Consider the following 27387-nt stretch of genomic DNA (forward strand, 5'->3'; position numbering starts at 1 on the left):
TAGCAGTCATGTGGGAGGAAGCCAGAGTACCCAGAGGGAACCCTCACATGCCTAGAACCTTCTTGCTGCGGGCCATAACGCTACCCCCTGCTAGACTGTGTAGCTCATAATTAGATTTTAGATTAGAAATGTAAATTCAATATACAAGGGAATATACACATTTTCTGGAACGTTAACAACCCTTTAAAATACCTTTAAAAAAAGACCCTTTACTAAGTTTATAATTGATGTATCTGGGTATTATAAATCTGCTGTTATATAAGACACATATACAAAAATAAATTAAACACCAATAGTACAGGTAAATGTCCCATAAAGTTAAATAGTAACCCTGCCCAAAAGGCATCAAGAGCATGGTCTCGCCTACTAAAGAGGCCATTAGACTTTTAACACGGGTCCCTTCCAGGTCATTAAGACGGTTAACAAGGCTCTATTATTCATGCAACACAGAAAAGCCAAGAAATGCTTTTCTCTTATATTCAACTGGTGAAACATTCTTCCGGTGGTGCCAGTGTTAACAACTACAACTGCAACCTCCAGACCATGTTAGCTTAGCGTGAACAGACTACCAACGTAAGCAACCCTCTTTAATACAAAACTAGGATAAAATTGGTGATGTTTTCCCCATCTTGACATTACCCAGCAGATGTGCAAGATAAATATTTAATCTTTAATGACTAGTAGTGTCATTCCATTTTTCATCGGATTGATGACGTATTTCCGCCCTGGGGCGCAAAAATCTTCGCCCATTGACTCTCGTTATAAGTTGTACATGCGCACTAGGTCCTCTGCAATAGAAAGGTGTAGGACAGCTCGGGGCACACCCGAGCTGTGCCCCAAACTGACAGGAAGTGTATTTACTCACCTCTTCCCGCCCCAGCGCAGACATTTTGCGGGTGATTGACAGGTCAAGTCATGGGAGTTGTAGACGCATTGGAGGGCGAGAGAGACATTCTTTTCCAGGACCTGGTTTAGCAACAAGGCTTGGCTAACTGCATGCAGCGAGGCAAACGCTTTATTCTGCTTTCCCTGACTCCCCAGATTTAAAGCACTTTTCAGAAAAGACAAAGAAGAATGAACAATCTGGGATTCACATGGAAAATAATATAATGTTCTAGATGTTTGTTAATTTGCATAGTTGCTCTTAAATAAACACAATCTAAGAAAATAAATAGTTTTTATATATAAAAAAAATATAAAGCTGAGTAACAGCTTCCCCATTATTAAACTGGTAAAAAAAAAAATTTAGGTTTGTGACACAATATTGGCCCATGCAAAACACAAATTTATCTTCACAAAGCCTCAGAAGCGCAACATTTATGTACAAAAAGTAAACCTCTACATGAAATTATGTTTTGTTTTCATAAAGTGTTTTTATAATGTTTTTTGTTGTTGGCATTCAAATAAATACATTTGTGTGATAACTTAGTATACAGTTGATTGGTTTTTGGTATACGTCTACTTTGATTTTTTTAGCCCCCCTGGAGAAAACTCCACCAGCCGCCACTGCACACACGTGTCATCCTTATCTTATTTTATTATTGTATCTTATAATCTTAATAATAATAATCTTTCACTTCTGTAAACTGTTAAACTGCAAGAAAAAATGTCCTGCAAGGGATTAATAAAGTAATTCTGATTCTGATTCATGATGCTCTTGGCAGAATTAAAATGAGCCATTTTTATCTTGATTAATCTAGATTAATTCCAAGATTACAGTGAGATTAATCCACATTAAAAATGTAATTAATCTATGCTCACCACTATTAAAAACATAAAATACTCTTTTCAATGTCTCAATACATCTTTCTTGATGGAAAAGTTTAGGAGCCTGCTGCAGAAAGCTAATTAAAAGCAGTAGCCTTGTTAAAGCCAGCTGCATGGCAGTGCGCAGCAACAGGTGGTGGGGTGGTTGGGGTGCTGATGCTAGTACTTTGCTACTGCTCCGTTACAGTGAGTACTTTTTCTAGAGTTTTATCAAAATGACCCGAAGGTTTAAAAACAGCATGAGGGAAAATATTTGTGGTTTTGAAGCATAAACTTCTCGAACATGAAACACTGGAAACAGTGAAGAATCTGGGCTGAAACAAATCAATGACTCACCTTAGGAATGTGGAAAAAATGATAAGATGATAAAAAATTTGTATGTAGGTGAGTAACTTGTGCTATTATGTGAGATGAAATATTCATGAAGGTTGACAATTCTCAGACGAGAGTCTTAGAAAAGCTGTTTTTCCAGCTGGTGTTTCTTTTTTTTCTCACAAGTTTATCTGTACTTTCAATCACACTGTCTCCACAGCCATAACAACCAACCAAACAACCTTTAAACTGCTGTCTTAGATGAGATGCCATAGAAGTATTGAGTTAATATTTGCAATCAGGGTTGTTTTCCCAAACAGAGGTTGTCATTTATTGACCCTTAGGCGCCATTATTTGTGCTCATCTCAAACACGTCACCTTTTATCAAACAGATAACTAAAAAAGCTTGACCCGGAAATAACACAGTGGTTAGAATCACATGCTGTACTGGTTTGCAGTCATTTGCATTATCATGAAAAGACTCTGGAGGAAATGTAACATGAAAGCCATGGCAGCTACTGTGAAAGTGAGGTAGGAGACAAAAAGACGCTTTGAAGCTTCACATCCAACGGCCCGATTCCTCTGAATCAAAGCTTTGAGAAGCATTTTAGCTACTTTGTGCAAGTAGCATAAAACAATCCACCATTAGACCGGAATGAACAGATGAGACAGCCTCTTTGCACGTCCCATTGTGTAACCATGGTAACTCTGACAACAAAACCTTCAGCATCGGTCATTCTGGTTCAGCATCAGCTGATCTATCATGTTTACCCGATTTAACTGATTCATCTATATCTATATCATTTAAGAGTCCCGTTGTCCTGGAAACTTTTCCTGACTGAAAAAAAAAATAAGGTTGAAGCAAAGGATTACATGTTTATAGTGATTTTAGTTACTAGGTTGATGTTTCTCTTTCCATGAAATAGTATTTTTTTGTAAAGTGATTTAATAAGGGTCTCTCAAGCAAATGCAAAAGTTAAGATTATAAGTTTGAGCCAAAAACCTTCTGTCCTTGTTTATCTGAGTTTGTAAACATTGTAAAATTAGATTTAAAGGTTTGTGTAAATGTAGAAATGATTTGTAGTAAAAAAGGCCAGGAAGCTTTTAAAGTTAGATAGTCAAACCTCTGCTCTCTCATTTCCCAAAGCATTAAATTACAGCTAAACAGCCTCCCTTCTGAATGGCCAGTTTGGTTGGTTACCACCTAATCGTTTGAGGTATAAACATTGTGAAAGATGTTGCACTTCCAGCGTAGACAAGACCAGCTACATTTTTTCACACGGATTTCTGCTTTTTGTCTTATCAGATGCTCATAAGCTGCAGCAGCATTTTTGCTGCAGTGCAAACCATAAGTTCTTAGGAAATTTAATCTTCCCAGTATTTACAAAGCTGAATTTATAAGGTCAGTATTTTTTAAATCCCATCTACAAAGGCCAGAAATACATTTGCTATCATTATTTGGATCTTATAATTTGCTAAATGAAAAATCACTAGAGGTGTTTTTAACTAAGATAACAGTCAGACTTAAAGAAAAACAGTCAATAATAAAGATGATAAACATTAGTCGTCTAAATCTGAACCATGTAAACTAACCAATACTTTACAATTGGTCAACTAAAGTTTCTTTGTCTATTTCTTTTTATTTATATGTTACACCCACCAAGGACACAACATATTTGAGGACACGAGACAAAAATGAGGGTTCAAAAAAAGATATTTTATTAATAAATTCTCTCCGTTTTAGTTGTTCTTGGTTCGGCTTCTTCAGATGTTCTGCGAAGAGAAAAAATAGTTAACGGCCCTCAAATCCCGTGCCCCAAAAAAATAAAAAAAGAAACCCAAAGTAACAACAGAAAGTTGGACCTGGCAGGCCGATCAAACAGAATAAAACGGTACAGCAGGGGGCCAACCCTATACAGGGCCGTCGAAGCCCTTACTGGTACCGGACTAAAGGCAAAAAATAACCTAAGCGAAAGAAAAATCGAAAACAGGACTACCGGTCCCGCCAGGCCAAAAACCTCAAGAAAAAAGTAAGAAAAAGGTAACAAAAATACCACATGGCAGGCTGGAACGTCCGCTGCAGGCCGCAGCGACAAGACCAGTGCGCACCGCGCACGATGGAGCAAATGAAGCAGGTGGGAAGTGGCGTCCAAACGAGGTTGGAAAAGGAACGCGCTAACGTGCTGAAGGCCAGCCTATTTATAGGCGGACGACAGCACCACAAATTAACATAATTAACTTGCTAAAAGAATCCCAAAATATATTAACAAAAGATCCTTCAACTAAAGTTTATAAGAAACAAAGAAAAGAAATGGACAAAAATCATAATGTGCCCGAAGCACATAACACCCCCACCCAAAGACTCTGAATGGGGTCTGAAGTAAAAAAAAACCCCAACCCATTCAGAGAAAAAAAACAAACGGGACTAGAGACGCGAGAGTGCGTCGGCCACTACGTTGTCTTTACCACGAACATGCTGTATAGAGATGTTAAAGGATTGGAGTCGCAAAGACCAGTTCATCAAGCGGCGGTTTTTATTCCGCATGCGAGCCAGAAAAACTAACGGATTATGGTCCGTAAAAACAACCACAGATCCGCTAGAACCTCCAACATACACCTCAAAATGTTCCAAAGCAAGGATCAACGCTAATGCCTCCTTCTCAATGGTGGAGTACCATCTCTGATACTTATCCAGTTCCTTAGAAAAATAAGAAACCGGATGTTCCACCCCATCAGTACCATCCTGGAGCAGGACAGCTCCGACACCAGAATCACAAGCGTCCACAGCCAACTTAAATGGTACATCAAAACGAGGAGCAGACAACACAGGAGCATTAACCAGCAAATGCTTAGTTTGCTCAAAAGCAGATTGACACCGATCAGACCAAATAAAAGCCACTTTAGGGCTAAGTAGGTCTGTCAACGGAGCAGCCACAGAGGAAAAGTTTTTACAAAACCCCCTGTAGTAGCCAACCATCGCCAGATAGCGGCGTAGCTCAGTACGAGTGGTGGGCACCGGGACAGAAAGAATAGCCTCTACTTTAGCCTCAACGGGGCGCACCTGACCTCCCCCGACCCTTTTTCCAAGATAGATCACCGTCGCGTGGCCGAATTGGCGTTTAGAAAGATTAACCGTCAAATTAGCCTCACTCAGACGCGTAAAAACAGTTTTTAAATGGTCAACGTGCTCAGTCCAGGTAGCAGAACAAATCACCACGTCATCCAAATAAGCCTCACAGAATGATAAACCCGACAAAACAACATTCATTAGCCGTTGAAACGTCGCTGGGGCGTTACGCATCCCAAAAGCCATCACGGTGTACTGAAGGAAATCATCGGGTGTGACAAAGGCGGAAATCTCCTGGGCTCTCGCCGTTAAGGGCACCTGCCAGTACCCCTTTAGCAAATCCAGCTTCGTAACGAACTGGGCAGCCCCCACATGGTCCACACAATCCTCCATACGAGGGAGTGGATAGCAATCCGGCCTAGTCACCCCATTTACCTTCCTGAAGTCCGTACAAAAACGGTCCTCCCCATTGGCTTTAACAGTCAGGAGACATGGTGAACTCCACGCACTACTGCTGGCAACAGCAAGTCCATGTTCCACCATGTACTCCACCTGCGTCTGCAAACGGCGCCGTTTGTCTGGGTTCACTCTGTACGGGTGTTGTTTAATTGGCCTTGAATCACCAACGTCAATGTCATGACTGAGCACACGAGTCTGAGTGGGAATATCTGCAAACAGAGACCTATGAGACTGGATCAAATGAACCACATCAGCCTGCTTGGAAAAATCAAGGTGTGACAACAAGAGAGGCAAGTTCCCCAACACCGCTGAATTTGGAACCCTCCCTTCAGTAACAGCCGGGGAGAAAACATCATCTTCAGGTTCAGCACCGGACAGCTCCTCCCGTGCATCTGCAGCTGCCCCGACATCTGCGTCATCTCGTTCACTGGAAACACAACTGATAGATTTATGCAGAGCAGATGCACGTTCGACGTACGGCTTCAGCATGTTCACATGACATAAGCGTGAAGTGCGCCTCCGATCAGGAGTAGAGATCAGATAATCACGATTACCAACCTTTCTCGTGATTGTATAAGGCCCACTATAGCGCGCTTGCAAGCTGGAACCAGGAACCGGAAGTAACGCTAACACTTTCTCCCCAGGCTGAAAAACTCTCAAAACTGCCCTTCTGTCAAACAAGGACTTAATTTTAGCCTGTGCAGTTTTAAGATTCTCTTTAGCAATCTCACACGCACGATTCAACTTCATCCGGAAATTACTAACATAGTCTAACAAATTCAGGTCAGATTTGTCACACAACCACTTCTCTTTCAACAGCCTTAAAGGGCCGCGAACAGTGTGAGCAAAAACCAAGTCCGACGGGCTAAACCCCAGAGATTCCTGAACCACCTCCCGAATAGCAAACATTTGTAAATGTACACCTTCATCCCAGTCTTTTTCAAACTCCAAACAGTAGGTGCGAAGCATTGTTTTTAAAGTTTGATGGAAACGCTTGAGTGCGTCCTGACTCTCTGGGTGATAAGCGCTGGAATGACAGTGCTTTATGTCCAATTGACGTAAAACCTGTGCAAAAACTCTAGACATGAAATTAGACCCCTGGTCAGTCTGCACAACCCGAGGTAAACCAAACAATGAAAAAAACTTTGTCAATGCTTTAACCACTACGGGCGTAGTTATTTTACGCACCGGAAAAACCTCTGGAAAACGAGTAGAGGTGCACATCACCGTTACTAAGAATTTATTCCCCGCTTTGGTTCGAGGCAACGGACCCACACAGTCAACCAATACTCTCTCAAATGGTTCAGTGATGGCTGGGATGGGATACAAAGGAGCAGGAGAAATCGTCTGATTTGGCTTTCCAGACACTTGACAAAAGTGACACGAATTACAATAGCGCACGACATCGCTCTTCAATCCTGGCCAAAAGAAATGACGCAAAATGCGATCATAGGTCTTTCTGATGCCAAGGTGACCCGCTAACGGATTATCATGTGCCAACCGCAAAATTTCTGAACGATATGGAGATGGAACAACAATCTGCTTCACCACACTCCACTCTTCAACAGGAGACACATTCAAAGGGGTCCATTTACGCATCAGAAGACCATCATCCAAAAAATAGCCAGTAGAAATGGAGTCAGGCTTATCAGTTAATGCATCGCCGAACAATGACTCCAAACTCTTATCACTTTTCTGGAGCTCGATCAACTGCTTCCTAGACCATGATAGCGTATTCACATCCAACATGTCATCCTCCACAGTTCGCTTCAATGGAACATGTTCGGATTCAGCGTTGAACAAAAAACTTCCACTCAAGTCAAACTCATCTTTCCTCTCGGCTTGATGACGTTTAAGTGCTGCACGCGTAACTGCGCATGACGTGAAAACACCTGGGAATTTACGGGCGAGCGCATCTGGACAGTCGCTCAACACCGGAACAGGTGTAACCTCTGGGGTAACCAATACTCGACCCCCAGCCAAATCGTTGCCCATGATCATGGAGACGCCCGCTATTGGAAAACTAGGACGCACCCCAACCACAGCGTCACCAGACCACAGCTCAGACTGGATCACGATTTTATGCAGAGGAACGCAGATTTCTTGCATGCCAAAACCACGCACTGGAACATCAGAGCCAATCGCAGTGTCGTTATTCAACGGCAAGATTCCCTCCATAATAAAAGATTGAGAGGCAGCAGTGTCTCGTAATATTTTTACAGGGATCTTTTCACCAGTTAGAGACAAAGAAACAAATCCATCCATAATGAAAGGCTTAAAATCAGCATACTCGCAAGGCTGTGTTGAAAGCGGATGAACATCGCCTTTCACAGTTTTAATTAGAGCGACGGGCTTAGTGTTCTTTTTCTGCAAAACCGGGCAATTGGCTATAACGTGTCCACCCTTTTTACAATAAAAACATGTCCCATTAGTTTTTAATTCCAACCTGTTATCCGATTTGCCTCCCACGCCACCGAGCGCAGCAGATACATCTGTTTCAACAAGCGAGGCAGTTTTGGCCCACTCCTTCCCATTATTTTCAGAGTGGTCAAACTTACTAAAGAGATGTGAGCGCTCAAAATTACTTTTGTGCGTTAACATGTACTCATCAACGAGCACCGCAGCTTCTGACACATTTGAGACTTTATTTTCATTCAAGTAGGTGGTAACTTTCTCAGGCAAATTATTTTTAAAGTCTTCCAACAAAATAAGTTGCTTAAGCTGCGCAAAATCGGCAACCTTCTTAGAAGCGCACCAACGATCAAAGAGAATTTCCTTATCTCTAACAAAATCCACATAAGTTTGATTGTAGCGTTTTTTTAACTTACGAAATTTCTGACGATAAGCCTCTGGTACTAGTTCATATGCCCTCAAAACAGCACTTTTAACTTTTTCAAAATCAAGGCTATCAGCCACAGAAAGAGACGCATACGCCTCCTGCGCTTTGCCACTTAATGCACACTGTAACAACAAAGTCCACACATTTTTGGGCCACTTAAGTGTGAGTGCCACTCTTTCAAATAAAGTAAAGTATTTATCAACATCCCGCTCATTAAATGGAGGAACCAGGCGAACATTTCTACTCACGTCAAAATCAGTCGATTTGGGTTGTGAGGACTCAGCACCAAGCTCGAGTTCCTTCAAACGCAGTTCGGCTTGTATCTCTAATCGTCGCTGTTCAAGATGCAGCTCCTTTTCTCTCAAAGCAAGCCGACCCAATTCAACTTCCAGTTCCTTCAAACGCACCGGGTCATCTTTCAACGAAGCCTTCGATGGCGATCCAACAGGACTTTTCGGAAAAACTGTAGCAGGAAAAATTCCTATCTGCACCAGCGCTTCTAACAACTCAGCTTCAACTGTTCCCCTCTTAACGCGTTTATCTACGGTAACCTTGAAATGCTCGGCTATTAACAGCAACTGATCCTTTGTGCAGTTACGCAAAGTATCCAACGTGGGCCCTCGAACAAACTCATCCAGGTCAAACTCCATGTCTACCCCTGGAATCAAGCCACACCAAATCAGGAACACCTCTGCAAAAATGAAGCTACAGCACCACCAGAACCGAATGCTCTAACTAATCAGCGCAACGCGCGTCAGCTGCGCAAAAATACACACAAACCCAGCACAACCGCCAACAAACAAGAACCAACCGTAGGACACGACCTGTCTCTAAAAGGCACACTTTGTTTAAACAAGCCCCCAAAAATATGTTACGCCCACCAAGGACACAACATATTTGAGGACACGAGACAAAAATGAGGGTTCAAAAAAAGATATTTTATTAATAAATTCTCTCCGTTTTAGTTGTTCTTTGTTCGGCTTCTTCAGATGTTCTGCGAAGAGAAAAAATAGTTAACGGCCCTCAAATCCCGTGCCCCAAAAAAATAAAAAAAGAAACCCAAAGTAACAACAGAAAGTTGGACCTGGCAGGCCGATCAAACAGAATAAAACGGTACAGCAGGGGGCCAACCCTATACAGGGCCGTCGAAGCCCCTACTGGTACTGGACTAAAGGCAAAAAATAACCTAAGCGAAAGAAAAATCGAAAACAGGACTACCGGTCCCGCCAGGCCAAAAACCTCAAGAAAAAAGTAAGAAAAAGGTAACAAAAATACCACATGGCAGGCTGGAACGTCCGCTGCAGGCCGCAGCGACAAGACCAGTGCGCACCGCGCACGATGGAGCAAATGAAGCAGGTGGGAAGTGGCGTCCAAACGAGGTTGGAAAAGGAACGCGCTAACGTGCTGAAGGCCAGCCTATTTATAGGCGGACGACAGCACCACAAATTAACATAATTAACTTGCTAAAAGAATCCCAAAATATATTAACAAAAGATCCTTCAACTAAAGTTTATAAGAAACAAAGAAAAGAAATGGACAAAAATCATAATGTGCCCGAAGCACATAACAATATGTATATATATATATATATATATATATATATATATATATATATATATATATATATATATATATATATATATATATATATATATATATATTAGTGCTGTCAATCGATTAAATTTTTTTAATCGCGATTAATCGCATCAATGCCTGAGTTAACTCGCGATTAATCGCATTTTAATCGCAAAGTTTTTTTCTGATTGAAAATCATTTAAATACTCTCGATGACATACAAAAAATACATACAGGCTAGGTTTGTGCCAATGTTCTTTTTTTAAAATGAAAACAGGTCACAGACACTGATTTATGCCATAGAAACATATGGCAAGAAGATGGGGAGGCATGTAGCAAAAAATAACAAATATGTAGCCAAAAAAAAGGCCCTGAAAACAGGCTGATGTAAAAGACAGTCTTTACAGTTAATACAGTCTTTTGAACAAAGACAAGCATTTTACCCTACTGCTATAAAATGTAGTACAGTTAACATAAGATGTTAATTAACCAAGATAATAATGAACAATTTTCAATCAATACATCAAAATCGATAGACCGACATCACTAGATGGAGGTAGTCTATGCTCTAGAAAGTTACTTTTCAGCCTCTTAACAAAAATGAGAACACACACACACACACCCACACACAGACACACCCACCCACCCACACACACGATACCGACCTGTGGCGTACACAGACAGCAATAGTGCCGTAGCAGATTCCATTTCACCTCAGTAATCTGTTTTCTCAGCGTATTTCAGGTTGCTACTAGTTACCAGACACTCAACTTGTTTGTTGGTGGTGGGGCTTAAAGAAAAGGCACTAGCGTCACCCAGTGTATGAGCGTCTTTTTTCCTTGAGGAGCTCCGCTCTAGAAGCCTATGAGAAATGCATAGACTGGGGGAAAATAGCCCCGCCTTCCCGCAGGCTGCAGCGGGATGTACTTGGAAAATTGTACCATAAAACCACATAGCGTTAATCTCACGTTAAAAAAATTATCGCCGTTAAAATGGCCTCGCGTTAACGCGATAATAACGCGATAATTTTGACAGCACTATATATATATATATATATTTTTTTTTTTTATGTTACTTAGTCACTTATAGGCTAATGTTTCAGCAATTAGTGACAGTTTAAAGATACCCACAAACAAATAAACCCAAATGAAACCAGAATGAACCTTCAACACACAGGCCCAAACACACTGGTGGCTGCTCAGGATAATCACCCTGTAATTACAGATGGTAATGAGAGAGTCACAGACACAGTTGAAAAAGTCCCACTTTGCTTCAACCACGCAAACAAAAACAGTTCCTTCCCGGGTGTCTCAGCTGCTAACTGCTTCCGTATGTCTTCAATGCCTGAGTCCCACTGTGAAGCAGCCAAAGTGAACCGAGCTGCTCCTCTACTGAGCACCGCCGTCACATTTTGCACGCTGAGTTAACGTCGGTGCTAACTAGACATGTCCTCCAAAATCGTTCTGAAATCAGCGCCTTAGGATTCTGTGAAAAGTGCATTGATTCCTTGAAGCATCACTCTTTATTTCAGCATCCTTATCTCCTCCTCTCCACAATTTAACAAAATCAAACAGCTTTCTTGGTGGTCTCGGACCTCAAAAGTGTCGGACTGTCTCTGAAGTTTCCAAATCGGTCAGAAAAAACAGTCTCCAGACGGGCCAGTGGAAAGGTTTGTTTGACCATCTGACAACATGCCCTAAACAAGGCTGCTTGAGTAAAGCTTCAATTTCATATTCCTCTGTTTGTCTTTTCATTCATACACAATCAACATTTCAAATCAATTGGAGCCACGTAATCAAGACCAAGTCATTGTGAGTCAAAACCACGTCTCTGGCCTTAAAACGAGCAACCTATTTTAGATTCTGAAAGGCTGTCGGATGGATGTCATTACTGAAAAAAAAGATACAAATGAGTAGAAGACAAGAACAAGCCCCTGTCCTACATTTCAGACAAAAAAAAAGAACTATTTTAGAACTGGAAATCTCAGGGGCAGCTGCAGAAAGAGGCACTGAGAGGGACTCAGTGTAAGGCAGTCACTGCAGTTAAGTCATACTGAAGTAACAGAGCATGCTGCCACTTTAGCTAAGAGAACAAACACTTAGACAGCTGTAATGAAGTATACCGTAAGTAGGAAAATCAGCAACCACCACACTGGAAGATTTATATTAATGGTGATGAGCTATGACTTATTCACAGTGCTTTGAGGGAGTGTAATTACCCCTAGAAGTTTATTTGGTTTTTTAATTGTCACATTAAAAGTACTAACTTATTTATCAGGTGTTTTGTGTTATTAAAAAACAAAGTGCAGGTCAGTGAATTTGAAGAAAATACAACATAATTTTAAAAATTAGTTGAAAGTAAATATCTGAAATGCTTGCCGTACATATTCGCCTCTTTTACTCAGACGTCCCTAAAAGAAGTCTAGAGTAACAAATTACTTTAGGAAGTCGCTTTATTTGTAAATTAAGTCCATCTTTGTCCAATTTATTTCAATTCTATACTAAACTCTTCTATGATTTGATCAAAGAACACAGCAGACAGGTCTAGGATCAGGCTGTGGAGAAACTTATAGGAGATCTTTGAAATAAAACAATGTTGAAAGAACTGATACATCTAATATCTGAAAATAACAACAGGACATGGAGCAGAAACTGGTAGAGTTACATAAACACAATGAAAAGGCAGGAGCTTTAATACTGAGGCAGAGGTGAACGACGACAAAGGGACCAAATTAAATAATCTGGGGAGATGTGGAACAGCTGCGACAAAATGAAAGGAAGCTGAGGGAACAAACTAATTAACACAAAGAAAATTCACCTAACACATAAAAGAGATTTAGCAAGGGGAAATGCCAAACTAACTTACCAAAATTAAAAACAAATACAAATAAAATCAACAAGTAAATAACAGGTATAAAAGATTTGTATTTGAAATTGTTACTGATTATTTTTTATAACACTATTAAAGTAGCAAAATTATACGCTAATAACCACAGAGACACATTGTAATAATAAGCAGCAATGATCTACAGTCTGATAAGTGCTCTGGGGTAGTAATGCTGATCCTTTATAAAGGGAAAACAGAAACCAGGCTGAGTAAAAGTCACACGACATGCTTGTTTTCCTCAAAGAGCTTTGACGCTTTGATAGGAGCTGATGACAGAGCCTGCTCTGCTGTGATGCAAGAAATAAAAGATGAAAATGGCAGAGAAAAGGTTTGTTCCAGGTCATCGTGTCACTTAAAACACCTCCTCAGTATTTGTTTGATCCTCCCTCTCTTTCATATTGGATCCTGGCACACAGGCACCATTTATTTACAGTTTATGGAGCTTATCTGGTTGGTCCTGCAAACAGATGTTATATTACCACTAGTTTCACACACATCATTTTTATGGACTCCGTGTTAAACGCTCTCCCAATCCACACCAGATGTTCTCCCAATCTATCAGTGTTTACAATTAGTTTAGTTGCAATGAAATAAACTATTACAGTCTAGTGATTATTTCAACAGGGGAACGCCTATATACTGAGTTTCAAATGTTTTTTTTCTTTCAAAAATTAGTTAAAAACAACAACTGACCATTGGTAAATAAGTGACCAAGATATTTAGTAGGAAGAGGAGGAAGAAAAGAGTTGACTTTAGAGAGCTATCAAAGATCATTTATCGACTTTTACTAACACTCATGCTCTTTGATTTTGTAGTTTTGTCTTTCCTTAAAGGTATAGTGGAGGATTTTTGCAAATTTTTGAAAAAACCCGCCCTCTCCACTTAAAAAGAAAATCACGTGAGAGAGCGTGCACGAGCCCATTTCTCCTTGTGAAAGCTCTATTTAAATGTTGCTGTTTGCATTGAACCCCCTAGGAGGACCACTTACTTCTATGATCCACCCAGAAAAAGAACACTCTCTCCGCTATACCTTTAAAGACATTAAATATGATAACCACTGGGTTGCTCGCCAAAAACTAAAATGCGCTTTAAGAGAAGAAGAAGAAAAAAGAAAAGAACAGGAGCATGCACCAGTGAGTAGCAGAGATTTTCTTCATCGTCTAAATCCAAAAATGTCCACATCAGTAGCTACACATTGCCAAGATTTTTAAGAGGGAATTCACTGCATTATAAAAACGCGACTTTTGGGGATGGATAAGATAATGCTCTATTCCTACTATCCCGCATTGAATTTCCGGCCCTGAGCATATACATGAACTGTGGTCCTGTGCAGTTTGATCATTAGATCAAACTAAAAATTTACTTCAGATTTCAGACTCTGAATCCGATCAGCTGAAAGAGATCAGTAAAAAGCACGCTTTGACTGTGATGTTGATTTCTTCCAACTGTACACATCAAGGAATAGTTATAGAGCTCTTTAGAAGATTTGCAGCAGCAGAATCTTTGTGCAAAACTGCAGTGCAATTATGTGAGTTGCACCCACTAAACACCTGGATATGATTAGTTTGCTGCTATGCGATAAAAGGAATGACACCCCTTCTCCCATGTCAAGACTGAACTTAATGGTAAAGGTGCAGAAACTTCTATTAGTCTAAAAAACGGTGATTGTGAGGAAGCATAGTAAAGTTACTCTGTTAGGAGTATTATTGTGCTACAATTGCCAAGAAAATAATGAGGAAAAATGCATGAATTTGGCCCTAAGAACACAATATTAAGTGAATAAACTTGATGTGAGCATCAGAAACAAAAAGCGTTTTACATAAAAAAGTTATTTGATTTGGTCAAAGGAGGACTTCAAAAAAAGCAGGCAAAATGTACGTAAATTCGCGTAAATGCAAGTTGTATGGGAAGAGCACCATCGCAGATAACAAAAATAAACAACAACAGTAGGAAGTTCAAAGCATATTATGTTTACCTTTGTGGAAAAAAACACAGCAACGTTCTCTTTTGATTCAAGAAGAAAATGTGGCTTGGCTCATAACTAAAATAGAATCACATCAGCAGTCAGGCTATCACTGCAATTGAGCTGCCGCATCCCAGGAAATCTCAATAGATAAAGTGGGAGTAGAGAAGATGTTCCAAAAGCATTCATATACGGCAAAGTACTTCAAAAAACCAAAAAAATCCTGCAGTTCATGGAGAGTTCATGAGCGTCTTTCCTCTTTTCTTATCAGATACATTCTGTGGTTCCAGTCTAGTGATGTCAAAATGAAGAAATCTAATTATGGAATTATCCTGATTTCAAATTGAGGGGACTGGTCCATGGTCAGGCAAAGAGGCAAAACAGTGTCACCCATGGAGATCTAAGAGTGTGTGTCTCTGTGTATGTGGGTTATAATATACAGGTGCTGGTCATAAAATTAGAATATCATGAAAAAGTAGATTGATTTCAGTAATTCCATTTAAAAAGTGAAACTTGTATATTATATTCATACATTACATACAAACTCATATATTTCAGATGTTTATTTTGTTTAATTTTGATGATTACAAATGACAACAAATGAAAATCTCAAATTCATCATATCAGAAAATTAGAATATTACTGAAGACCAATAAAAACAAAGGATTTATAGAAATGTTGGCCAACTGAAAAGTATGAACATGAAAAGTATGAGCATGTACAGCACTCAGTATTTAGTTGGGCCTCCTTTGGCCTGTATTACTGCAGCAATGCGGCGTGGCATGGAGTCGATCAGTCTGTGGCACTGCTCAGGTGTTATGATAGCCCAGGTTGCTCTAATAGTGGCTTTTAGCTCTTCTGAATTGTTGGGTCTGGTGTATTGCATCTTCTTCTTCACAATACCCCATAGATTTTCTATGGGGTTAAGGTCAGGAGAGTTTGCTGGCCAATTAAGAACAGGGATACCATGGTCCTTCAACCAGGTACTGGTAGCTTTGGCACTGTGTGCAGGTGCCAAGTCCTGTTGGAAAATGAAATCTGCATCTCCAAAAAGTTGGTCAGCTGCAGGAAGCATGAAGTGCTCTAAAACTTCCTGGTATGTGGCTGCGTTGACCCTGGACCTCAGAAAACACAATGGACCAACACCAGCAGATGACATGGCACCCCAAACCATCACTGACTGTGGAAACTTTACACTGGACTTCAAGCAACGTGGATGAAGTGCCTCTCTTCTTTTCCTCCAGACTCTGGGACCTTGATTTCCAAAGGAAATGCAAAATTTACTTTCATCAGAGAACATGACTTTGGACCACTCACCAGCAGTCCAGTCCTGTTTCTCTTTAGCCCAGGCAAGACGCTTCTGACGCTGTCTGTGGTTCAAGAGTGGCTTGACACAAGGAATGCGACAGCAGAAACCCATGTCTTTCATACGTCTGTGTGTGGTGGTTCTTGAAGCACTCACTCCAGCTGCAGTCCACTCTTTGTGAATCTCCCCCACATTTTTGAATGGGTTTTGTTTCACAATCCTCTCCAGGGTGCGGTTATCTCTCTTTCTTGTACACTTTTTTCGACCACATCTTTTCCTTCCCTTCGCCTCTCTATTAATGTGCTTGGACACTGAGCTCTGTGAACAGCCAGCCTCTTTAGCGATGACCTTTTGTGTCTTGCCCTCCTTGTGCAAGGTGTCGATGGTCGTCTTTTGGACAACTGTCAAGTCAGCAGTCTTCCCCATGATTGTGTAGCCTATAGAACTAGACTGAAAGACCATTTAAAGGCTTTTGCAGGTGGTTTGAGTTAATTAGCTGATTAGAGTGTGGCACCAGGGGCCATCAATTTTGAACCTTTTCACAATATTCTAATTTTCTGATATGATGAATTTGAGATTTTCATTTGTTGTCATTTGTAATCATCAAAATTAAACAAAATAAACATCTGAAATATATGAGTTTGTATGTAATGTATGAATATAATATACAAGTTTCACTTTTTAAATGGAATTACTGAAATCAATCTACTTTTTCATGATATTCTAATTTTATGACCAGCACCTGTACGTATGGGTGTGCGTGTGTGAGAGAGAGAGAGAGAGCCTTGTGTTTTGGGACTATCCATTACACAATCCGAGGAAACAGACGGATACAATATGTCAGAGTCCGTGTCTGGATGAGATCATTGTGCACAAAGCAGAACTGCAGTCCATTTTCTGCACACATTGGAAGACGCAAATAACTAAATGCTCACATGAGTTTCTATAGAAACTCCAAACAAACACTCCATTTGGGCGATGACCCCACCCCGCCAGAAAGCGGAGAAGACTCGAGACAGAGAAGGAATAAACAGAAAGTGAGAGCGCAGACGAAGGCAGCACTGAAGGAAAACATATGGAGCTCCATGTGCTTCGGTTTATTCATTCTACAGACCTTTTTTTCAGTTAGACTCAGAAAAAAGAAACCCTTTTAATCCTGCATCCATCTTTCTACAGCCATCTTTATATTTTTCAACTTCAAAAGGTTTCGTACTGAAACCATATGCTTTTGTTTAGCCCACTAGAAAGTCTTCATTTCACAAGAAGGCTGAGAAATTGTGAAACTTCCTCATCCCACCACTATCCCACAGGCCTCTAATGTTATTCCACCTCACAGGTCGAAGACGGAGCACACAGAGAGACTGCACATGAACCGGCCTCCCAACTGACATTTTCATTCAACTTCGTACTACAGGAACAGACAGGGGAGCGCTTTAACAATAGACGCACAGCTTTGTATCAAAGTCAAGGCCGGTTATTGAAGGTTGGTGACCTCTCAGCTCAGTCAAGGTTGAAAACGCCCACATCCGCAGATTTAAAAAAAGCATAGTGTTTAGATGTCATGATGGATGAAAAAGAACTTTTGGCCACTTGGACTTTGGCCATTTTGTCAACATAAATTGTGTCTTTGCTGTTTGCCAGAGAAATGTGGAAAAAGAGAATGTCCCTCTATTCTATGTACTCTATAAAAGATTAACAATTGTTTAAAATAAAAGGATATTTGATAAGAAATATATTCAATAGTGTTGATCATGGTTATTTCAGATCAACAGTCAGCAATTCAAGTGAAACTTATATAAAAAAAGACATAAAGCTCTTATCTAAATTTTAGTCTTAACAAAGTTAATGAATATGTCAGGAATCCAGTTTGTATGGTCTGTTGTTTTGTGTTTGTCTCTACCTCCACCACCAGGTGGCACCCTGTCCTCGTTGTTCCTCCCTGCACACCTGCGGCTCGTTGGATCATTATCAAGAGGAGTACTTAAGCAGTGGACTGTCACTACCTCGGCTCCAGAGTGTTTGCCAGTTATGGGAAGCCATCCTGCAAGCTGGATGTTTGGCCTTCTTCCCCTGGAAGGATTGTATGAGTCTCACACTAAACAGGGGATTAAACTCCACAAGTACCGTTCAAATCCTCCTGGATTTCCAAGTGACAGTCCGCTCACATGCTCCTCTGGGTCCAACGAAAGACTACCTGTCCACTCTCCAGCGAGTCCCCTCTTCACTAGATCAACCCACACTGACTGGATTCAATGCGAGAGAAGAACCCCCAAACGTGAGTCCCTAACTAGCATCATCCTTATGGCATCCAAGATTCCCATGGTCCCTCTCCAGACCTTCTAGTTCCTGTTCACCAGCCCTCTGAGTACACTGAGTTCCAGATCCAACCCCCTCTACCCTTACCACAATAAACCTGTTAAACCTCTGCCTTGCTCTCTGAGTGGTTCTCTGCATTGTGGATCAGATCCTTAAATAAATCATGACAGAATATCCTTTTTAATCCTCCGATAAACATGATTCGAGTTATAAAATTGATGTTAAATTGGGGTGAACTAACCTTCAATAGCTCAATAGCTGTATTGGTGGTGATAGCAAAACAGTGCTTCTGAGGTATTTACACCTTACCGGCCAATATTAGGGCAGAGCCGACGGGCAAAAACAATGTTCTAACATGTCTTATATTAGGACAGTTGCATTATTTAAAGCCATCCAGAGACAAATGAATGTGTAAGGCTAAGGTCTTCTACTGCCAGAGGAAGATTAATGGCCACAGTCATGTGGACTAGGACTAAAAAAGCTTTGTATTATAAAAACTGTTAAACACTTTTAGGTATGAAAAGTAGGACATGTCTGGGAAAAAGGGGACATCTGGTCACCCTATCATATCAACAATCTCGATGTTTCAGTGAGTGAGTGTTTGTTGCTATGATGCGTCTTTGCTCAGCAGCTTCGCTCGTTGCAAACTAACCAAGCAGTGCACAACCCATCTAAATATTCATGAGCATACCATAAAAGGAAGAAAACCTGTCGTTTCATTCTAGGGCTTTTAACCAGGCTTGCATTACGGCTTATAGAACAGCAAATATACCTTTTTTATCCTAACCAATGTTACAAACCCTATTTAGAGACCTTAAAGATCAGCACCAAATACCCTATAGAATCATTCTATGACCACTTTAACACACCATGTCAATATGAAAAAAATGTGAAAACTTGCAAGCAGTTTCCTTTGCACGGACCAACATGTGGTCCCATAGATCACTGCTGTGTTCAGCTGCTCAAGAGGTCAGCCACAGGCCTTTTTCCATATTCTAGCACTGTATTACCCCCCTATGTGCTCAGGGCAATGTGTGTCTGAATTGAAGGCTCACCACTGACAATGCAAAACCTTATTTTTTGTGCCTTTTTTTTCACTAGATACCTATGACTTTGTTCGTTATTTAAAATCCCAACAATGTTGTCTGATGAAAGTTGGGTGTAGTTCCTGCAGGAATGAGGCGTTTCATTTTAAATCACGATCACTGCTTGATCAGCTGCTAATAGGCCCACTAGAAGTCTGTTTCATAGTTCAGCTAAAATAAGTTTTCAATATAAAAAGCAGAAGTATCTGTACTAGATATGTAATTGTTTTATCTTTCCGTAGTTAATCTGGTTGTTAAATGGTTCTAACCTGATGAGGCTGACCCTGTTAGCCTCATCAGGTTAGAACCAATCAGATAACTACGAATGTGAGGAAAAACTCAAAGCGACTCGCTCTGTTTTTGTAATTTTTCAGTCTGTAAAACATAACAGGCCATCGAAGAAACTCTCCAGCAAACGATTTCTTTCAGTTTTGTCTAAAAAAAATCTGAGGATATAAGATGTGCTCTCTGCTATTTTCTTAATTTTAAACATTACAGTAACCAGCTTGTTACGGAGCAGAAAAGCGCTGTTATCCATAATGCATAATGGGTAATTCTGGTGCAGAGAGTTGCGCATCGTAAAGTCCTTCATCCTGCGCTGTGATTGGTCCGGCCAGACCAATAGCAGTTTAACAGACTGATTCTTCTCTTTTCAACAGCTGATATACTGAAGTTCTGTCATTAAAAGCAAAAGATAGAAATATAACTTTTTAAATCAACCTATACTTGTAATTAATCTGTAATCTATAATTTATATTTTTCAGGCCATAATTACATGTATAGTTAGTTTTTCTTTGCACCTATTTTATTATAAGGAGAGCAGATGTTAATTATCTGTGGCTCTCACCCTTGCTGGCCCAATTTTACTAATTTGTGGTTTGGTTATTATCTTCATTCCTCCTTTTTTATCTCTGTCGCCTTATCACAGTGATTTTCTGGCTGCCCACATCCCCTCCTTTCTCTTACAGTCACAGGGTCTTGTGTTTGTTTTTTGCTAGGAAGACAAACTTCCTGCCGGGATGTGTGGTCCGGCAGAGGGGCAATGGCTCAAGACCCGGGGTCACAAGTTTCTGCTGGAATCAACTGTTTCAGGGTTTGAATGCCAGATAATTTGAGTCAACTGGTGCTCCATGTTGCTTTAAAGTGTCAACAACTAATTTAAATGGTATGTATTATTTCTAAGAGCGGTTATTTTTTCAGTTAAGGTAGTTCTAATCTTTTCCACAGAGTGAACCTAACATGAATATTATTTACAGCAACTATCTAGGGTGAATCACAAATAAAAAGGCTAATAGAAATTCCTAGAATCAGGGCCCTGAAACTTTTTATCCATTCGATCTTTGGCCTCATTTCTAGCCTGTTACGTCCATCTCTTTATCTTGCGTTAAAAAGAAACACTGTTTACAATCTCAGATGGTGAAAGCAAGGATCACTTGTAAAGTAAAGAACATTGTAATCTCCCCACGGTCACATGAGGCCCCAAGCATTTTCATATGATGTTTTTTAGTTTTGCAGTTGTTTTTTTAGGTAGATGACAGGCCAACACTGGATTCTGCTACATTAGATACATTAAGAGCGCAAAAGATGTTTAAAGGAAAAAAATGGTGCACTTAAAAACAATAAATACAGTGTTTTCCTTAAAGTATTTGTACATGCTCTACTTATTCACATTCATCCTCAATATAAACACAAACTTCAATGTGTTCTACTGGGATTTTAAATGAGAGAGTGACACAAAAATTTGTTGGGTTCATGGCACTGTCACACCTTGACAATTTAGCCACCATATGCAGACGTATGAAAAATTTGGTAAAAACGCTGGCGTATGTTTTATAAGTTATGAGTATGTTTTCTATAAGTTATAAGCACGCTGAAGCATGCTGTCACACGTCAACATACGGCGATTACGCCCACATATGAGCGTATGCCAGAAGTTACAGGTAAGTTATTAGATTATTGATACACGTTAACTGTAAGTTACTAATAAGATGTGGTCTCTAGCTTATCCAAAACCTAGTGTTTTGGTATAACAGGGGTTTCACGGGAGGAAAACGTCAGTACTCCTCCAGACTTCACGGTGAGCAGACATTCCAAAAGAGGATCCAGCGAGGCTGAGATGGGAATACATACTAGCTGTCGTCCAACATCAACATGATCTCATCAATTTGATTCTGTTCCAGTTGTGTGCTTATAGAGCCAGAAGAAGAAGAGATTAACAGCGGTGAAGGGACTGGGTCAGACCATGGATCAGGATGGCACCTTGGCATGTATGATCATCTGATGGTGGAACTCCTTAGAGAAATCTTCTTGTGCTTTTTAAGCAGGCCGAATATGGGCGCATTGCTGGACACTGGCTTGTGACATTTCATGGGCATTACGCTGCCGTGCATTATGCATAAGTTAGGCTGTCATTGGACATAAGTTCTGGACTCGTTACAAATACACTATGTATACAATCAAGAAAGAAAAAATACTTAGAAACGTAAGCGTATTGCAGCGTTTTAGGAGATTCTGGGATGTCGACATATGCTGGCTAAATCATCAAGATGTGATAGCGACCTTGGCAAGTGATTGCTGTTCCTTCTGTATTAGACCTCTATTGATTTATTTCTATTAAAAGCTTAATTCTAAGGCCAGCTAAACTGTGACTGGATAATGATTTCTACTACCCAGTTAGGTAGAATGTGTTTGTAGGTTTGCAGCTGTCTCATATTCGTTCCTTTAGAGATGATGAGATTTTATTTTAGAATCAAACCCGACTTTCAATATTTCTGTTGTATCTCTTGGTCCTAATAATGCCATTTGTTTTTAAGCATTCTCTGACAAAACTCTGAACCCTGCATAGAAGAGCTGCATTTACTGCATGATGAGATTCACATACGTAGGTGGACTCCATGGATTGATTACTTGATTTTTGAAGGCATTTGGTTACACTACACTTCATTGGAAGGTATGAGTGTAAAGGCAGCTGAACACAAATGGAAACTAATTTTTTAGGAATTCTGCTTATGGAGTTTTATAAAACAGGCACAGGTATAGGTTTGCTTACACATACAATATGTGTGCCAGAAACCGACTTTATAAACTAATTCTATTTTTTAAGGTGCTGTTAATTTGGGGTGTCCCAATGCAACTTATTCATTTCCAACACAATGACAATGTTGCAGCTTTGATGATATCAGCACAAATCATGCATACTTTTATTTATGTTGTTGTTTGACTTCATTTACTGATATAACTAAAACATAGAACAATAGTCAACAATGGGTATGAAAACAACCAACCTATTTATTAATAAACAACAGGTTAGAAAACTTTACTCAGAAGCAGATAGAAGAGGAGTTTTCCTATCAGCTTGCTTCTATCTGAGATTTTAGATGCAGGCCGATATATTTCAAGTTTTAATCTCTAGTTAATAATGGACCAATTTGCAATATCTATACGTTGGATCGAGACATCCCTTCTTTAATTCCTGAGCAGCCATGACCCAGCTGTAGAAAGCATTTGGCCCATTTACGCTACCCCTCTGAAACCGATCCGCCTTGAGTTCGGACCGAGCCGGGATCAGTTAACCGTGCCGAGCTCAGTTCCTTACGACTATTTACTCATAACTCTAGCACGGTTCCACGCCTCCTATTGACGATCTACGGTACTACTGCCCTCTAAGGGAATGAAGCAAATCAAAATGGTGGTGCCCAAAACACTCTGGAAGTTTGATTTATAATTAGGATATTTCATTGTTTGCGGAGAGTAAGGTGAAGAAGGCAGCCTTTGGTGAATTTACTTAACAGAGTCGGATTTTGGGAGGTGAATACGACAAACATTAGTCTAATCAGGGCTTATAGACGCAGGAAACAAAAACAGGAGTTGAGGTTCATCACTGGAAATCATGTGGCATGGTAGGGAATTCATTATTTTTATGAAAGTCTGAAATTTCCTGATTACGGGGGCTGACTGTAAGATGAACCGAGCCTAAACTGAACCGTGCTGAGCCCTACTGATGAACTAGTACCATGTTAGCACGCTTCGGTTGTGTCTGGAACGGTCCGGTTCAGTTCTGCGTGCAATTTACACTCAACAGTTATCTCAGTTACAGTGCTCGGACCCCTCTCGGCACGGTTTCAAACGGTACCGTAAATGGGGCTATTGTCACACAGCACCGTCCCCCTTCTCCTCTGAGGCTATTCAGTGCCAGCCAGCTGACTGAAAGAAAACTCCTGCAGCTTTCCTTCATTTCCAACAGTTTATCCATTTAGGAACATTGTCATTCTTTCTGTCTGGCCAAACATAATAAAACACCTAAGATGACATGAATATCACTATTAAAAACTCTTATGTCTAACTGCTTTTACTTATCATTCTTAAAAGGTGTTTCTTTTCTAAAGTTTTATCCTCTTCGCCGCTCGGCTCAAGATATCATATAGTTCACATCTTAGCTGCTGAAGCAGCTGGAGGCTTGGCAGCACGTTTGTGCTTACTTGCTGCATTCATTGGCATCTTGACATAAGAATCTTTAGCTTCCACACATTGAATTCACAGGATGCCTGCCTGGCCACTGCATGTGTCACTGTCAGTTTAAAGTCAGAGGCATACCACTGGAGCTAAAGAGAGCTCTGATAGCGCCACAGCTAATGAGGGGAAAAAAACTTTTAAAAAATGTAGAAGAAGAGCAACAAAGCAGCAGTAAAGGCAGGATTACACAACTTATGACAGGTCATAAAGCACGTGGGATTATCTTTAAGACATTCAGACTCAAATGTCTGATAATTTCCCCGCAAGGATGAGGATTAAAGACATTAATTTGGAAAAACAAGACAGTCTCGCCAATTAATGGCTACCTGGAATTACAGCACGTCACTATGAATCAGCATTAGCAAGCTGAGCCGACTTGTGCTGAAATGTTACCTAAACTTTTTAGTGAGACTTAAGATTAACAGACTTGGTTATAAACCTTATAAATTCAAAACTTTACAGTAGAAACAATAGAAAAATAATTAAGAGTACAGATATTAAGCTTTTTCTATTTTTTTTAAGTTATTGTTAAACAGAGGAATACCTTGCTGCTCTAAAGGTTTTTAAAAGTTGAAAATCTCACTGTAAATTAGTTCATTTCATGACATAAAAAGCATAGATTAAAAGGTGCAACAACGCCGCTACTATTAACAACAGGTCTTTACACAAGGTGTCGCAATATGGCTCCAAAGAAAAATCCTTCTTTAAGCCACCTCCACCTTTTACAAGTAAACCATTCAAGGCAGACAATGTTTTGAGGAGGAGTGGTTTAATGAGAAAATTCAACACCGCTGGGATTTATTTAATGGATTTCTGCTTTGTGCCAAAACATCACGCTTAACTCCATTTCTGCTGTGGTACAAAAGCATAACAATGAAGCTGCAACAACAGCGCCCCAGCTTTACATCGGTCAGCCTAACTAAGAAAACCGTTCTGAACGTATCCACACAGCGTTGGATAGCTCTGTAGGAGAGACATTTTCAACTAATTGTTCCACTATGGATACCATTGATTCTGTATCTTGTATCTTGCAGTGCGCCATTAATTAGAGGTTATCGCTAGAATTGAATATATGAACTGTCTTACGGTCTTATTTTTCCCTCTAAAACCACAACTGGTTTTCTGTCTATGTGTTTAGCAGGGTCTGTGATGTCATGTCAGTTCCCAGTTGGTTACGGCAGAGTGATGACCTAGGCTGTGTCCAAATGTCCCTCCTAACCACTATATAGGGCACTATATAGTAAGTACGCCATTTTAGATGAGTGTCAGAATGTCTAGTGGATGAGCGGATGGACAAAATTTCCCACATTGTACATTGATAAGTAGTGATCATCTATGGTCACTAGACGCGCAGATATTTCCCGGAATGATATCATCATGATATTTGTTGTCACAGCGGCCCGCTTTCACCATAGGCTGTTGCTACCCGACAGCGGCAACTAATACAAAAGATGGTGCAGGGAGGTGGAGTCACCTGACCAATGGAAAAAGGAAAGTAGTGATCATCTGTCCAAACGGTCAGTTAACTGAGTGCAATATAAACACCACTATATAGCCCCCGCTCTATAAAGTGATTGAGGGATCTAGGGATGAGGGTGGACGTTCGGACAGAGCCCTTGATTTTGTAGATGTCAAATATACACCTTAGCAGAGATTTACAGTCAGATTTATAGTCAATGGAAAAATCTTTATTTCTATGGCAACAATGAACCAGATCTTTAGATGTTTCCACTTTTATTCTAAACATTTATCTTTGGTCTCAAGCTCTTTGAAAGTGAAATACCTCCTTAGCTTCACACTAATCTTGGGGAGGATATATTTTAGTCTCGCCATAGCTCAGTAAATAAGCTGTAATAAGTACTGGGATCTATCATGAGGTAAACTTCAATCCATATTGTCTGCAGACCTTGAAAGCTTGCAGTCTTAATCATTTATTTTTGCTGTTTAAACTTTTTGTCTAATGGTGCTTCCATAAACATGCAATGTAATAAATATGGTTTTGGAAAGTTTTTGTGAGATCGCCTTGCGCTTAAGTTGCACTGCTTAAGTCATTTTTTAATGAGTATTATTATTAGAGCAGTGTTTGGGTTTGTTAGGCTTTGACACTGCAGCAACAAAAGAATATGCTGAATTTTCAAACACTTTTTATTCAACCTAATGAATGGAACATTTTTAGTCTCTTTTTCCAATCGGAAGAATAATTAGAGTCACAAGTTTTTGATTTAAACCAGAAAGCAGACGCTGGCTTGGACGGTTTATGAGTGAGTGGTGAGTTTATGATATTTAATAAAAAAGTTTAGCGAAATAACAGAACTCAGGCATAGAGACAAGAAACAATTTGAGGTTGCAATGGATACTAACAGCAGCATGAAAACCTAAAAGAAATGGAGCAGGGCACAGGTGCAGACAGTGGGGAAACACAGGTGAACAGAATCTTCTTCTTAAAGGAGAAGTTCGGTTTTTTACACTTTAAGCCCATTTTCTGTAGTGTCCAGGATGAAATCGAATGATCGACACCAAAAGTTTGACAATTGGTCCTGTCTCTGCTATTTGGCTCATTTAGAATCACCCCCTGGCTGCTTTAGAATGGCTTGCATAGAGCATGTCCTATAATGTCCTTAAAACAACCTTAAACGTTCTTTTTTTAAAATATGCTACTCACCGGGTCGTCAGCGCTGTTCAATGACGTTCCAAAAAAAGTTTCGTGAAGAAAAACCGTTCCTGTAGTGTTTTATTTAGCATTTTGTAAATCCCATTGAGTTCTGTTGGAATAGTCAATATTCCGCTGCCACCGGAAACGGAAATGGGGCCTGTTTACACAGTTGTAGTCTTTTCGCTTCACTCTGTGTACTCCGACGTCGAGGTGCTAACGTCTCTGTTAAACACTTTAAAAAACTCTGAAAATGGAATACGAAAGGTGGATTCTTGATTCTCGACGTCGGAGTACACAGAGTGAAGCGAAAAGACTACAACTGTGTAAACAGGCTCCATTTCCGTTTCCGGTGGCAGCGGAATATTGACTATTCCAACAGAACTCAATGGGATTTACAAAATGCTAAATAAAACACTACAGGAACGTTTTTTCTTTACGAAACTTTTTTTGGAACGTCATTGAACAGCGCTGACGACCCGGTGAGTAGCATATTTTAAAAAAAGAACGTTTAAGGTTGTTTTAAGGACATTATCGGACATGCTCTATGCAAGCCATTCTAAAGCAGCCAGGGGTTGATTCTAAATGAGCCAAAAAGCAGAGACAGGACCAATTGTCAAAATTTTGGTGTCGATCATTCGATTTCATCC

General features: G+C 40.1%; 1 protein-coding gene across 3 annotated transcripts in view; it reads right to left on the bottom strand.

The window, feature by feature from the left end:
- add3a (adducin 3 (gamma) a) overlaps positions 1-27387 on the bottom strand; it is a 151353-nt gene that overhangs the window by 72972 nt on the left and 50994 nt on the right. The gene's annotated exons all lie outside the window — the stretch shown is intronic.

This window comes from Cyprinodon tularosa, unplaced genomic scaffold (genome assembly GCF_016077235.1).
Source record: "Cyprinodon tularosa strain WSP-4 unplaced genomic scaffold, ASM1607723v1 ctg108, whole genome shotgun sequence".
NCBI lineage: Eukaryota > Metazoa > Chordata > Actinopteri > Cyprinodontiformes > Cyprinodontidae > Cyprinodon > Cyprinodon tularosa.